This window comes from Oryza sativa, chromosome 7 (genome assembly GCF_034140825.1).
Source record: "Oryza sativa Japonica Group chromosome 7, ASM3414082v1".
NCBI classification, from domain to species: Eukaryota; Viridiplantae; Streptophyta; class Magnoliopsida; order Poales; family Poaceae; genus Oryza; species Oryza sativa.
Window position 1 is genome coordinate 13,265,782 of NC_089041.1, and position 16,983 is coordinate 13,282,764.

Sequence of the window (16,983 nt, forward strand, 5' to 3'; positions counted from 1 at the left end):
TTAGCGTGAGCTAAACACACCCTTGCTGTTTGGTCCATCCTCTGTATATATTGTGAACTGAGCTCGTACCCAGACCGATTGGCCGTCGGACAGACAGCAAAGCCAGTGTCTCGGATAGTCTACTATTTAAATATTTAGCTAGCTGCCACTGATCTTGCCCGAATGTCGTCGCCACAAGTAGCACGGACCGTAGATAATGCATTTTCGTTTTGGGGAGTGTGTGGTGTCATCACTCATCAGTATGGGATGGACTGCCGCTTTCACATGACATCCCTATACAAGTACGTCCAAAAATGGTTCCCTTCGAATCTCCACGATGAACATGCATGAAAATTGGTAACACTAGTTAATAATTAATTAGATCATAAAAAAACTGGAGATATGCATTATAAGAACGATATGACAACGTTGCCATTATAAAATTAAGAACATACTACCTCGGTTTTCAAATATATAACTTTAATAACTTATAAATTTGAATATACAGTTATCTAGCTAGAAATGCTTATATTTTTAAATGAGGAGTGCTTTTTTTTAAACAAAGACAGATATAATAAATAAGAGAACAGATGACAGCAATGCTATTAATTATAAGAACAAGGAATATAAAACCTGTCAAAAAGAATTTCGTACTTTTAAAGAAACCCTGGAGAGTTGAATGTATACTGTACCTGGCCAAAAAGCTAATCCTGCCTGCCTGCCTGCCTGCACGTAGACAACCATGCACACATATGCTTCCTGAAACAATACTAATAGAACAATATATATACGGCCGGCTCTTTGCTGGTGCAGCATCATCAAGATTCACGCACGATGACTACACTTGAAAACCGATACGTGTGCCGTGCGGCACACGTGAATCTTGATGACGCTGCACCCGCAACAAGTCGGCTCAGCTCGCATCCACCGCGCGCGCCGCCATGACGAATTGGCGACGGCGGCGGCGCGCGGCCTGTTGGATTCCCGACCCTACAACGAACGGGCTGTGGCCTGTGGGGGCAGCAGAATTTATAGGGCCCGCGCGTGCATGCACCGGCCCGGCAACATGACGGTGAAGTGGGGACGCACGTGCGCTCCATGCAGCGCCTCCTCGTGACCGTGAAGTGGAGGCCCATGTACGTCGTACGTACGTACTCTACGTTGCGGCGCGTACACACGTTGCGGCGGCGGCGGCGCTGGTCTGTCTGCATGGCGGCCGTTTAGCCCGCGCGGGCCGTACCGCGCTATCTAGTGGCGCTGGCGGCCAAGGCACACACTCGCGGACAGCAGGTTTCATATCTGCGTTTTGTCCTAGGTGCATCGTACATGGTATAGTCGCAAAAGTGGAACAAACCCATAATTGAAAAATAGAGAAGTAAGAAGAAGGATTCCAATTGCTCGAAAACTCATCTTAGCAAATGTAGAAATTCAGTACAATCTTACAATTTTTTTAAGATAATGGAATAGAATATCCCAGCCTTTACTCAAAACGAGCTACAGCCAATTATTACAAAGTTACACTAAAAAAAGTGTAGTTCAACAAAACATTGAGAACACGCACTTAAAATAAAAAATAACCCATCTAAGATAAGGAGAACACGTTATTGAAGTCTATTTGTAAATCTCCAACCATAATTGACAAAAAGTTGCATAACTGTCGTCTCAAGCCTACGGCATGCAACCTTCATAAACTCGCCATCTTCATCACACCTTTGTAGCTGAGCCCAACACCGAAGCCAATATGTTGCCCTGAAAATTACCTGTATATATATGTGGTACTTACTTAAAGAGGTTGTGTTAACCAAAGACAATTTAGTAAGACGGAATTGGAATAGTAGTTTAAGATGTTGTTTTTTTTATGTAAAATGAGAATATTCAACATGGATTGCCATTATGCAAACTTTATATGGAGAGCAATACAATATTCTTTTTGATGGTTGGTTTTTGGGGTGGATAAGAAAAGGAGTAAGCTTGTACTTGTGGGAGCCTCTGCAATATGTTGGGCTCTGTGGTTGAGCAGAAAGGATTTGGTTTTTGACAAGTACAATCTTACATGATGGGCAATATTTAAAAAGGAGGGGGACTGCACCGGCACTATTTGCCAAAAGCAACCAAGTCGCTGTTTTGAGTTACGTTGATCATTAGCGGCGTCATTACCGAACGAATATCATGCTGTATGATGCTTCGGGATGGTACTCTGCTCTGAACAGAGAGGCGAAATGATCAATTTTTTTTCCTCTCAGTTACTCCTGATCGAATTATTCCACCATTGTTACAGGTTACATAAGAAACGCGAGCAAATTACACCAGCTGAAAAACAAAATCTTGCAACATTTCTGCGGGAGATATTTTGGGACAGCACGGCACGGTGCAATCATTCCCGGGGGGGAAGAATGATCAGGTTGGGTTTATCCGGTCGCTCATGGTCGGTTGGAACGAGATGACAGGCGACACGAACGGCGGACGGATGGATGCGAGAGCGAGAGCTGGACGAACTGACCGATCGACTGACGTACGCATGCAGCACAGCAACGTCCTCGTGTACAGCTCAGGAAACGGACGGCAAGATGGACAAGCGAAAGCTCTAGCTAGCCGATGCGCCTCTGCTCCCGGCAGGGGATGGAAGCCGCAAAAAGATTGGAGATTGGAGGAATTCCTCGCGGACTGTGGACTGGAGTCCCCCGGCAGGGGAGGATGGCGTCCTACGCCTATCATTACGTTTATCATCAGCTCTCCTTTTTTTTTTAAGATTACTAGCCGCCGAGTGGCCATACGTTACAATATGGGAAACATGTTCACACTAGCTGTAACTCATTGCTCATACCATGCAATTGATGTCAGCTCTCCTTTTTTTTTTAAGATTACTAGCCGCCGAGTGGCCATACGTTACAATATGGGAAACATGTTCACACTAGCTGTAACTCATTGCTCATACCATGCAATTGATGTCAAGTTGTAGACAGCCGGGAGAAAAAGCGAAAGCTTGCTCGAAATGATACTCTATACCCTAAGAGCAAGTATAATAGGAGGCTGTAAGTCGGCTAAATACTGAGGTGGAGGAAATACGAGGAGAGAGAAAAAGCGGGCTGTAAACTTACAGTCGACTTGGGCATAAGAACCAAAAAATTATATGAGAGACAAGTAGACTCTGTATTAATTGTAAATAGCTAACTATTAATCTATTATATGTGTGGGTTAAGAAAAGTCTGCAAAGAACTTTATAGCCAACAAATCGGCTGTATTATTAGCCTTACTCTAACCCTAGCTTAAGACACATTCCCAACTTCACTTCATCATTTTTAACGCGCATATTTTTTAAAGTGCACCTTATAAAAAAGTTCCTATAGAAAAGTTTATTTAAAAAGAACATATTATCCAATTTTTATAGTATTTTTAGCTAATTCTTAATTAATTATGCTCTAATAGGTCATTCTGTTTTTTGCGCTGTATGGATTTGTTTTCAACCATAGGTAACGAATACAACTTAAGGATGGTTGCAAAGTGATGAAACCGGGATAAAACGAAATGGATGGTCTATTTGATTGGTGCGGTAAATTGATTTTTTTTTAAAAAATAACAAATAGTTTACTAATGTGGTCTACGGGAGTCAGTTGAATGTTTGTTTTTTAAAAAAGGTATGTTTAGAAGCATGAATGAAATAATCTGCCATTCAGCCAGGCCGGGCGATCGAACTATATTCAACAGTTCCAATTGGGGCCTAAATCACAATAATAATTAATAATGATTACAATTACATTTGAGACACATGATTGTTTCATGAAACCTCAAATTACAAACGTTATGTCCGACAAATAGATGGGATTACAATCAATAAATGTTCAATGAGAAAAAAGGTGAATCCTCATATATAGTCTAGAAAGGCAGGCTAGGTAAAAGCCTTATGCACAAGGTCGACATTTACTTTTGAGAAAATTCGATCCATAGCACAGGAAAAAAGCGGTACCAAAAAATAGCACAAGAATTTTTCGCTTTCGATCAGAAGCACAGGCACCGGTTTTTCTTCGCCCCATAGCACTTCCGTCAGGTTTGGAGTTACCAGCGTTAGATTGAAGTGTAGAAAAATTTTGTTAGACCCATTTGCCCTTCGTCTTCCTCGCCATAATCTCCGTCATCTCGTTCTATCGGGTCGTGCCCACAACGACGGCGCCGGAGCCGTCGCCAAACAGTGATGCGGCGACGATCCCCGTCCCCAAGCCACGCCACCGCCGTCCCCGTCCCCAGCCGCCGCGCCACCTTCCCCGTCCCCAGCCATGCTGCCGCCATCCCCGTCCCCAGCCACGCTGCCGCCATCCCCGTCCCCAGCCACCCCGCTGAGCTGAACTACGCTAGCGCCGCCCACCATTTGCAACGGAGAGGAGGAAGACATAGAGGCGCCGTCGCCAAACAACGACGCGGCGACGAGGGTGTCGAGGTGTCGACGCAGCGATGAGGGTGATGCCGGCGCAAGATCGAGCTCCAGAACTGCCCAGGCAACTCCACCATGCTCCAGCTTGACAACACGCAGTTCCTCACCTACTGCTGGAGATCACGACAGAGCAGTTCTTCGTCGGCATCACCGCTTGCCGCCTCAACTGCCTCTCCGGCAGCTCATGCGTCGCCTCCATGGCGCTCTACGGCGGCTCGAGCCTCTGCTTCCTCAAGGTGTCCAACTTCGTCAGCGGGTACCGGTCCGTGGCGCTGCCCAGCACGTCGTTCATCAAGGTCTGCTTCCCGGGGATACCCAACCTGCCCCTCGGCGGCGGCGGCTCGCTGTAGAGCAGGGTGTCTGGCGTCCGCAGGTGGGTGATGCTCGGCGTGGTGTCCGGGCTGGTGCTGTGCGAGTGAGCGTTGTGGTGTGTGTTGTGCCGGCACAGCCCGAAGTACGGCGCCGTGTACCACGGCGTGATGGCGAACCGGACGGTGGTGGCGGTGAAGCAGCTGGAGGGGATCGAGAGGGGGAGAAGCAGTTCAGGATGGAGGTGGCCACCATCAGCAGCACGCACCACCTCAACCTCGTCCGCCTCATCAGCTTCTGCTCCGAGGGACGCCACCGCCTGCTCACCTACGAGTTCATGAAGAACGGCTCCCTCGATGCCTTCCTCTTCACCGACGCGCCGGGCTGCAAGATGTCGTAGCCGACGCGGTTTGCCGTCACTGTCGGCACCGCCCGTGGCATCACCTACCTCCACGAGAAGTGTCGCGACTGCATCGTCCACTGCAACATCAAGCCGGAGAACATCCTCCTCGACGAGCACCACAATGCCAAGGTCTTCGACTCGGCGGCAACGGCGAGCCACGCGTCCACGTTGTTGAAGAGTGCACGTCGCAGCTCGCTCGGCGGTGGCAGGGAGACGAGGCGGTTGCCCGGCACGCTGATGGCCACCGCACCGCCATCCACGAAGGAGCAGAAGATGAGACGTGGTGGGAACGTGGGGGAACAAAGGGCAAATGAGTCCGACGAAAATTTTCTCCACTCCGATCTAACGCCGTTACTTCCAAATACGATGAAAGTGCTACGGGGCGAAGAAAAATTAGTGGCCTATGCTATGGATCGAAAGTGGAATTTTTTTTGTGCTATTTTTTGGTACCGCTTTCTTTCCTGTGCTATGGATCGAATTTTCTCTTTACTTTTAGAAATCATCCAGCTAGAGTCTTGTTAGACAAAAGATTACATATACTAGATGGTACACCGGACACTACGACAATACCCATTATTCCGGGCGGTTGGATAGATTATCCCCTGTGGTCGCCCGGCCCGCCTGCAGCTCATCGTCTGGGAAAATCTTTATTTTCGCGTGCGGGCGGGCCGACCGCACGGGATAATCGATTATCCCCTGTGCAATAAGGCCAACCGCATGGGATAATCTATTTTCCCGTGCGGTCAAATTAAGTGGCCCGCACGGGATAATATGTTACCCCCCACGGCTAGCACGTGCTAGCCATCTGGGATAACCTATTATCCCGTGCGGTTTGTATAATTTGACCTCACGAGACAATAGATAGAAAATTAGCCGAAAATTAGCCGAAACATCAAATTAAATCATATTACATAAAAAGTATAGTGTTTATTACAAGCATCCCCCACGACAAATACATCCATTTAGTCCATAGCATGTTGCCTCTCCCACTCTCTTAGATTCTTGAATTTGGGGTCCGTAGCAAGTTCGCTATGAGGATCATGGAACTCTCCTAAATGATTGCAGATGTCGCGGCGAATGAACCGGCACAAGTCCACGCACAAGTTGATAAGTGTTTTCTGATCGAACCGGCTTGCACTATAAGGGATACTCGGGAGCTACGAAATTAAAAGACAAATGATTTGTGTTACAGTCAGGTTTAATGAACTATTTGCAATATCTAAGGAGAGTTTAATGACTTACATCTGTAAACTCAATTGTATCTCCCATTGACCCTGAGCATCTCGCACACGTAATAATCGCATAGGTTCGTAAAGCTAGGTTGCTTATAACACTGCATACACAAGTGGACACGTCAGAAGTAAGAAGTGACAATCGTGATGTACGTACTGAATAAATGCTGACATACCGGCCAGTGTCCCCTTATGTACAGTTTCTCTCTACTTGGATTCTTAACGTACCCGCCACGTTTCTTATAACGGCCGTGTGCTCTACAAAAATAAATTAATTAATTATGATAAATCTACTTTAATGATCTTTACGGAAAGTTGGAATCTTTACGGAAATTGTTTCGAACTTACAAGTTCAGCAAGCATAGGAACTCCATGTACGCGTCCTTGTCATAGTCCGCCGGATCAAGAACTACAACGGTTTGGTCCGTTGGATAGACGAGGAATAGTATGTAGTGTTCGCTGTGAACACGGATTATGAAATTACATAAGACATTTTCTTGCGCTGTTATTAATATGTGAACGGAAATATGTCAAAGTTGCTTACCCAAAGTGGTAGGGGACCATGATGACTCGTTTGTCGGAGTGTGCGAGAAATGAGGTGGCCAAGTAATTTCCCACCTCAGCCATCTTTCTCTTACGCATACGCTCGATGTAATCTTTTTTCTCCTGAGGTGTCTTATTCTTTAGTACCGCACTATCCTCCGATATCCGCACAGTGTGGGCCGTCTCGCAAACCATCGTTGGATTTACGTAACCGATTAAGGTCCCCGTTCTTTGAGCGTCTACCCATTGTGACATGAGGAAATTTGGAAGTTAGAATAACTAACAATTATATTGGCACACATTGGAATAACGAAGTACATGGAATGCTTATAGGCACCACGCACCGACGAGATTGATATCCATTTTATCCATCTTAAAGAGTGCGTGGAGGTCCTTGAAACTAAAGGCGAAGTTTGCGTTAGGTCCATCCTTGAAAGCGCCTTCCGGGACATGCACAGTAATCATCCCGAGACCTAACTCACTTGCCCTCAAGTACCACTCATGCATCAACCTCATTGGCCATGGGAGTTCACACATCAAGTTGAACGGCAAAAACGGCTTGCCATATTCATACTCCTTAGGCACTTCATTGGAGGTCCAAGATTGCATTTTGTCAGCAAGACCTACAACGCTCTTCTGTGCGTCCGAATACTGATCAGGTCCAACTGGCTTTAGCGGACCCCCTCGACCCTTGAAAGATTGCAAAACCATCCGCGTCTCACACTCTGCCATTTTCTCCTTGTTGTATGTGGATACCATAACGGGTATGAGCTTGCGGGCTTCACAGGTTTTTGGCTGCTCCTTTGATGTATCTGGCTGTGGAGGTGGCACATGTTCGTCAAGGGGTGGAGCAAGATAGGACTGAGGAGCAGGAGACGGCTACCGAGGTAGGGTAGTTGGGGAGTTAGGTGCTACTTGTTGTGGAGGTGGAGAAGGACCTCTAAGTGGTGATATCTGTGGGAGTGGAGATCCGGGTGGGGTAGTGCAGATCGGAGGGGACGGCGGTGCAGGAGGTGCAGACGTATTTGGCACCGATGGAGCTGGTGTCATCGACATGAACTGTCCAGTGAGGATGATGTCACGACGATGCCAGAGTATGAACTGGTTAACCGCATCCCTGAGAAGTTCAATCCCCTCTGGTGTTGGGATGTCAAGCTCCAACGACATCTGGTCGCCATGAACAAGTGCGACCTGAACACTTACGTAGTCCGCCGGAATTAGGCTGTTATGGAACTGTCTCCCCGGTATCGCCAATCCAGACGCAACCTCCTTCGTTTTTCCCGCTCTCCCTATCGGAACGACAAAGCTGCACGGTGTCGGACCAGTTATACTATCTACTGGGTAGGTTGTATTTTCTACCGACCCGACTGAGCTTAGGATCTGTGTCGACTGCAAACCATGAGGAACCAGGTCAGGGAAGGCTTGAGGATGTTGTGCGGCAAGACTGTAGAACTGTTGGGTGACTTGTTGTGTGACTTGATTTGTGATTTCCTGGCGCATCTTGGCCTTGTAGGCATCGCGCTTCTTGTAACTTTGGGCTTCCTGTGGAAACCCTACCTTCCAATTCGTCATGCACGACTGTCCTCTAACCTACCGGAGTGTTCTGTAGTTCTCAAAGCTTCGGTCAGCTCATCATGCTGCCGTCGAGGGACAAACTCACCGGTCTTCTCCTTCTGGACGATCTGTTGGAGAGACGTGGTCACGTTCTGGATGTCTGGACAGTCCAACAGCATCTCGAAGTTCTTGCCCACACCCAATTTCTAGTTCGCTTATCTAGGGGCTGCACAATCAAAGGTTTGCCTTCGGCCGCAAACTTTTCCTCCGTAGTTCGCCATTTCTTCTCGTGACCGGCGCATCCACTTGACCCTAACCTGTGTGGATATATGTTCTTCTTCGCCAGGTCCGACATCTTCTTCCTCCTTTCTAGAGCTTGAAGCGTCGTCATCTTGGCCACGAACTTGTCCCACTCACTGCTGAAATGGTGCCCCATTCTTCAAATGGAGTCTTATTCTTCTGAACATAATTGGTGTTCATGTCCGACTTCCATTGTCGCCACCGATGGGCAATTGTTTGCAGTGCAAATTTCCGGCCAAGTGCCTCCGACTCAGGCGGATAAATACGGTGCTCCTGCAGACCTTCCCACATTAAGTTCTTGATGTGAATGCTAACATGCTTCCATTCGTCCACGTTGAGAGGCCCATGAAGCCTTGCCAGCGCGCCGCATGCGGTGCTAAACTTCACCCTTACATGTTGCGGCTCGACGGGTTTGCCGTCAACATCGAGAGCAGCAATGTAGTACGTCTCCTTCGGCATGAGGTTCCTGCCCTTCTCGCCACGCTTTTTCTTTGGACAAGCTCCCCCACTCATCGTCGTGTCCGTTCGCGGTGGTCCCGAGGTCGTTGTGTCTGAATCAGGTTCAACCCTGACGGCACTTAGTTTTGACCGACGACGGGTTGCCATCTGCACGGTTAAGTCATTAGACCGCTACATCGGGGAAAGTTTAATTCCAAATATATATTTCGACAGGATTCAGTTATTACCGCCTGCTCGATAGGAATATAATCCGGGTCATCCTCAGGTCTTTCATACTGCAATTGCGCTAGTTCTAGCTCAAACGAGTCGCTCGGTGTGCATCACGATTCCTTGCTCGACGTCGGTACCTTCCCGACATCTTCTTCGTGTTGGGGATTGTTAGTGACATCGGTTCTGTGCCCGACGGAGCTGTCCTACCCATTAGGTTTATTGACCGTCGGTTCTGTGCCCGCCGGAGCTGTCTTGCCCGACATCTTCGATTCGCGTTCTTACAATTTAATATTCGTTCAAATCCACTAAACTATCATAACCACTAAACTAAACTATCATATTAACAGCAAAATAAAAACATGTTTTGATCACATGGCTAGCTCGTGTGTTCAAATATAAACCTCTAACTCCTAGCTGCGTCGTCCTCGTGGACGGACCTAAAGCATCGACTTCCTTAAGGCAGTTCGTTCCGACCTTAACAAGGTTCCACTTCCTGCTTTCGTCCAAGACACTCTTGGAACAATGCAGGCGACGGAACCTTGTATGGGTCGGAAAGAACGGCCTTAAGGAACGTCGAGCTCCTGGTCCATCCACGAGGCCGACGCATGTACAAGTCAGAGGTCTATCTTTCAACATACGTGCTAGCACATTTTATGGATGACCAACGCATGTCATATGTTGACGAAATGTTCTGTTTTTCCAATTTGTACTAGTCGGTTGCGTCCAGCAACTAAACCGACTAGTAGAACTTGGCAACCAGAACACTTCGTATTATAGCAGCATGATAACGTACGAACTACACCTCCTATATCTAATTTTAGGAGATTGGTAAGGAAAGCAAGATCGGTAAGGAACGTAAGATGGGTAACGATTTCAAGATTGGTAAGGATATTCATCACTATGCACACTATGAAAGCATATGGCCTCAGTTTTGCTCAGCAATTATTCATCATGAACCCCAAGTGTAGATGGTCTGTTCTTATGTGCAAAAAAAACAAGTGAAGTGCCCCCCCAAAAAAAACAAGTGAAGTGCCCCCTCAAAAAATTCACAAGTTTAGTTGTTCTGTTCTCAAGCAAAAAAAAAAAAAACTGAAGTGCCCCCAAAATATTTCACAAGTGTAGTTGTTCTGTTATCAAGCATTATTAAACAAGCGAAGTGCGGCCCCCCCCCCCAAAAAAAAAAAAATTCACAGGTGTAGTGTTCTGTTCTCAAGCAAAAAAAACAACTGAAGTGCCCCCCAAAATATTTCACAAGTGTAGTTGTTATGTTCTTGAGCATAAATAAACAAGTGAAGTGCCCCAAAAAAAACTTCACAAGTGTAGTTGTTCTGTTCTTGAGGATAAATAAACAAGTGAAGTGCCCCCCAAAAAAATTCACAATATGATCTGTTCTTAAGCATTCATCATTGGCCATTTATCACCAACAAAAAACAGCCCACATATATCAGCCACAAGTATAAAACAGCCCACATATCACCCACATATAAATCAGCCCACATATATCACCCACAACAATCACCCACATGTATCAACCACAATGAGGCATAAAACAGCCCAAAATATACAGTACAAACAAGTGTAAACAGCATATATGTACATCACATATATATAAACATATAGAAGCAAAATATATTTCATCATGTATATGCACAACATCAGCAGGGGCATAACAGCATCATTTGCAAAATTAGCAAAATATTTCAGCAGGGGCATATATTTCATCATGTGTAGAAAAAAAAACAGCCCACAGTGACATAAAACATCCATCTATCCCATGTAGACATACATCTATTTATCACAAAGAGCACAAGTCCTATATATCTATCACAAATCATCATCATCTCAAATATCATCTATCCATCACAAACAGCCATCTATCTATCACAAATGTCATCATCATCTCAAATCTATCTATCACAAACAACCATCTATCTATCACAAATATCATCATCATCTCACATATCAGCTATCTATCACAAACAACCATCTATCTATCACAAATATCATCATCATCTCAACATCACAAATCAACATATCATTCATCCATTCAACCAAATATCATTCATTCATTCAAAAATTTCATTCAACATTGCATCTACTGCATGCATCATCCACTGCATCATTCATCCATTCCACTGCATCATTCCATCCATTACCATTGCATCATCCAAAAAAGGAGGGGCGGCGAAGAGAGGGGTACCTGGATCGAGGAGGCTTGGGGAGGAAGTAGGAGGCAGCCGGCGGCTTTGCGGGGAGGTGGCCGGCCGCGGCTTGGCGGCGACGTGGCCGGCGGCTGCTTGGGGAGGACGACGGCGCCGGCTTGGGGAGGATGACGGCGGCGTCCTTGGTCGGGGAGGCCGGCGGCTTGGCGGTGCTCTTGACGCCGAGGGGGGGAGGTCGGCGAGGCCGGCGGCTTGACGTTGCTCCTAACGCCGGCGTTGGTCTTGAAGGCGTGGAGAAGAGGCCGGCGGCGACCCGGATCTGGCCGGCGGTGGAGGAGGCAGTGGCGGCGTCGGTGGAGACCGGGGAGGAGGCCTCGGCGGCGGAGGCCGGTCGGTGTGGACGACGAGAAGACGGCGGCGGCGACGGCGAGGTTGAAAAGAGGCGGCGACAAGGGGCGAGGTGGAGAAGAGGCGGCGGCGGCGAGGGCGAGGTGGAGAGGAGGCGCGCGGCCCGGATCTGGGGCTGCCGGCGGAGAGGCGAGGTGGTCGGCGGCGCAGATCCGAGGGGTAGGAGGAGAGGAGGGGCGGCGGAGGGATGGGGAGGAGGAGAGGAGGCGGCGGTGAGGGGGAGGAGAAGAGGAGTAAAGGCGGCGGCGGCCTGGATCTGGCCGGCGGCGACCGGAGACGATGAGGAAAGGCGGCGGGGGCGTGGGGTTTTGGGCGGCGGTGGAGGAGGTCAGCGGCGTCGGTGGAGGGAGGAGGAGAGGAGGCGCCGGCGTGGGGGGAGGAGAAGAGGAGGAGAGGAGCCTATTAGTTAATAACTCCAATTTTTTTATTAAAAAAATCATAATTTCGATGGGAATGTATATATTTGCTATAGCACAATGCAATATAGTTAATTATTTGTTATATTCCCATCTAAGTTATAGTTAATTAATAATTATAATTATTAATATCACGGTAAACAATAAATTAATATTGGTTTGGGTTAATTAAACCACGAATTATTCAAAACACAAATATAGATTAACAAAGAATTAAAACAGACATGAATTTTATTCGCATCTAATTATTCATCGATATGATTAATATAAATAAAATATTGGACCATAAAATAAATTCAAAACGACATATAGTACGGATAAACATGGATACCCTATCTCATTCGCAATATAAGTTTCATCCAGTAATCGTTTACAAAATAGGTAGTACACAGGATCGACATCTCACTAATGTTTGACAATTTTGGAAACACCATCCTTCCGCGCGGACAAAAACAAATCTTCGTCAAGGCTTGTCTCAACTTCCTTGATCCGGTGATCCGGTTAGGAAAATCTGTAAACAAAAGGACGTCGTCGTATTGGTTGTAATCTGACACGTCTTCAATGCTATCAATGCTAACAATGTTTTGCTTTCCTGGTACAGCAATGGCCATCTTATCATCGGAAGGGTCATTGACATAGAAAACCTGAGCAACCCGCTCAGCAAGAACCCACGGATCATCCTTGTGTCCTAGCTTGCTACGATCCACAACCGTCAGGCCGTAGTCATCGATGAATACGCATGTTGTGTCTCTGACCCATTGGCATCGTAGCACCGGGATCTGTATGTTAAGGCCATAGTCCAGCTCCCAAATGTCTTGTATGATCCTGTAGTAAGACTTCTTCTCACCTGATGCGTCAAACGCCTCCACCCGAACTCCGCTGTTATGAGCTGCGCTTTTCCTGTCCTTGAACATCGTGTAAAATCTATATCCGCCGATGTCGTACCCTTGCCATGAGGTCACAAGGCTAGTTGGGCCATTTGCTAGCCTGCGCAAAGTTTTTTCCTCCAGCGAATCACCCAACGGCAGATCTTTCTCCTACAACCATTCAGGAAATTTCCATTTCTGTTCTTTACAAATCCAAATGTTCGTTCTTCTAGGGTTGCAGGCTCTTATCTCGTTCATGTGTTCCTGAATGTACGGCTCTAAGATGGCGAGCTGTTGCAAAACACTGCTATGTGCTTCCGCTACATCTTTGAAGTCCTCATCGTAGAACCTTTTCTTGCCTACGATCCCCGTCCCAGCTAACCGGCCCTCGTGTAAAGGGGGGGTCACACCGATGGGTTTGGCGTCCTTCATGTAATCTATGCAGCATTCGACCACCTCCTCAGTTGTGTACCCCTCTATCATTGATCCTTCCGGATGAGCTCGGTTACGGACATACCCTTTCAGCACGGACATGTACCTCTCATACGCCCACATCTGGTGTAGGTATAGTGGACCAATCTCGATAATCTGAGGTACGATGTGGACAATAAGATGCTCCATCATGTTGAAGTAAGCTGGGGGGAAAAACATCTCAAGCTGGCATGCTGTCTCGATTGCAAAAGTTTGAAGGGGGCCTAACTCTTCAGGATCAAAAACCTTCTGTGATACTCGATTGAAAAGGTAGCACAACTTTGTTATCACTAACTGAGTGTGAACTGGCTTGACCACTCTTATGGCAATGGGTAGGAAGACTGTTAACATCTTGTGACAATCATGAGCATTGTACCCAGAGATGGTCAAATCTTTCAAAGATACAAGTTTTCTGACGTTCGCTGAGAAACCAGTCGGGACTTTCACACTATGCAAGCATCTACATAAAGATTTTTTCTCGTCAGGTGTTAGTGAGTAGCATGCCGGAGGAATTTCGATCTTCCCATTTGGCAGCTCTTTTGGGTGAAGCTCATGCCTTATGTCCAAATTGACAAAGTCGGTCCGGGACTTGAACCCATCTTTCGTCTTACTCGGGATGTCCAGTAAAGTGCCAATGGTGCTATCAAACACATTCTTCTCAAGGTGCATTACGTCGATGGCATGCCGAACCTCCAGGTCTTTCCAGTAATCAAGATACCTGAAAAAAAATTGAGTGCTTCTTGAAGGACTGGTTACTTTCCTCTAAAGGTGCATCAGTTGTGTCCTGATCCGTACGTTTCTTCCTCTTGACGGGCTTCTTCTTTGTCAAATCGAAGACAGAACGACCTGTACGTGTTTCAGGAGCTAGAAAGTTCTCTACTGTATTGTCGAATAATCTGGCCTTCGCACGCCACCTATGCCTCTGAGGTAAGAACCGACGATGACGCATGTAAACACCCTTGGTTGACGAGGTGAGGTACTTGTACGACGTCTTGTCGATACATATGAGGTATCCGAACTTCCCCTTAAACTGGCCCGAGAGCGAAAAGTTTGCCTGTAAGTCGTTGATCGTAACGAATATGATGGCATGCAGAGTGAAATGTTCCCTACGGTACTCGTCCCACATTCGTAACCCTTCCTCCCATAGTTCTTGCATGTCCTCCATCAATGGTTCCAGAAACACATCTATGTTAATCCCAGGCTGTCTTGGACCTTATATAAGGACAGACAAAAGAATGTACTTTCACTTCTGGCAAATCCATGTAGGCAAGTTGTACATCGTTAGAAGAACTGGCCAGGTGCTGTGTGTGCTGCTTAGGTCACCAAACAGGTTCTTTCCATCCGTGCTCAATGCAAACCTGACATTTCTCGGGTCCTTTGCAAATTCCGGGTGTAGTGCATCAAAGTTTTTCCACTGTCGAGCATCGGCGGGGTGTCGGATCTTACCGTCAATTTTCCTACCCTCTTGGTGCCATCTCATCAACTCGGCGTCGTCTCGGTTGGAATATAGCCGCTTCAGGCGATCTTTAACTGGCAGGTACCACATCACCATCCTAGAAATCTTTTTGTTCTCATCCACCAGTGCATCATCTTTGTCGACCACCTCTCCATCGGAGGCTCCGTTGCCCGTCTTGTATTTACTCGTCCCACATGTTGGGCAAGAGTCTAAATCCGCGAATTCCTTGCGGTACAGTATGCAATGATTTTCACATGCATGGATCTTCTGAACACCTAGAGACAATGGACATATCAATTTCTTCGCTTGATATGTGTTCGTCGGTAGCAGGTTCGGCTTAGGAAGCATTACTCTCAAAAGATCCATCAAATCATTGAAGCTCGTGTCCAACCATCCATGTCTGGCCTTCAATATGAGAAGTTCGAGCACCGAGCGCAGGACTGAATAGTCCTTGTCGTATCCTTTGGCTTCGTCGTACAGAAGCTCCTTCGCTGAATTTTCCAAAGCTTCCCAATTGTCCAACCCGCGTCTTGTACCAGTTAGGACCTCTGGTTCAACGTGCCGCAACATATCTTCCAGTTCAAAATCAATACCTTCATTCTCTATACCTGAGCCACCGTATTCCGGGATGTTTCCCTAAGACATGTCTTCGATTATAAAATTTTCTGCATCATCAAAACATAAATCATCTAACTCTTCGTTACGACCACCGGCTTCCCCATGAAAAGTCCATATCTCGTATCCCTTCTTAAATCCTCGTTCTACAATGTGCGACAATACTTCATTCGGATCTTGCAGCAAGATCTCGTTCTTACAAACTTTACATGGGCAAAAAATGCTCCTCAAATTCTCCCTCGCAGCATGTGCCTTTGTGAGCTCAACAAATTTGGCTGCTTCCTTCAAGAACGTTGGATGAGCTCTTTTCGTGTTGTACATCCATGTCCGATCCATGATCTACAATAAAGCTTGCCATTAATACATCCATGCCTGATTCAAACACGAATGTATTTAAATTGGAGGGAACTAATCACGTAGTAATTTAAAGTTGAACGGACTATTTAAACAGCCGCACATCAATTTTAAGCATTAATAGAATATTGTCTAACCATTTCTAAAAAATAAAAATATTCGTCCTTTTTCATCCAAATGAAAATAAACTTAAGAGGCAAACCCAACGTTTCAATTTAGGTGCTAATTACTTTTATAAACATGTAAAAGATTGCAATATGTATTTGCTTAAAAAATAAAAAAACAAAAAGGTGCCTACACTATTCCATTTATAAAAGTGCAAGTTTCTTCGTATTCCACCGATGAAAACTGAAAAAAATGGAAGCAAATGAAGGAGGAGAACGAGCTCTACACTTTTATATGGAACCCAATCAAAGATTTGAGGTCAAAAACCTTCCCCCTAATTTGTGGATGTTTAGGAGAGAGAAAACGCTGGAAATTCATGGCAACGGTCAGGCTGGGGGCTTATATGCCCCCCGACCATCGCAAGCAGTCGCCTACTGTGGGCCACACGGGATAATCGTTTATCCCGTGCGATCCGCTTAGGACAACCGCACGCGATAATAGTATTATCCCGTGTGGTTGTCCTAAGCGGACCGCACGGAATAATCGATTATCCCGTGCGGCCCACTGCCCGACCCCGACATTCGCCTGGTTCCAGGCGGAGCCATTTATGGCCCGCCTGGAACCAAAATGAGCCGCCGCCGTCCAGCATAATCACATGTGTACTAGTGGGACGTTTCTGCAGGAATTTTTAGAAATATTTTGAGAACAATAGTTT

The 16,983-nt window shown here is 46.6% G+C and overlaps 1 non-coding gene across 1 annotated transcript; it reads right to left on the bottom strand.

The window, feature by feature from the left end:
• Nucleotides 1-6,477: 6,477 nt before the first annotated feature.
• On the bottom strand, nt 6,478-7,452 carry LOC4343022 (uncharacterized). The gene is made up of 3 exons (XR_010742495.1): nt 6,894-7,452; nt 6,698-6,808; nt 6,478-6,607 (listed from the first exon to the last, which is right to left on the bottom strand). It is a non-coding gene; the product is annotated as an uncharacterized protein (transcript).
• Between the last annotated feature and the right edge of the window lie 9,531 nt (nt 7,453-16,983).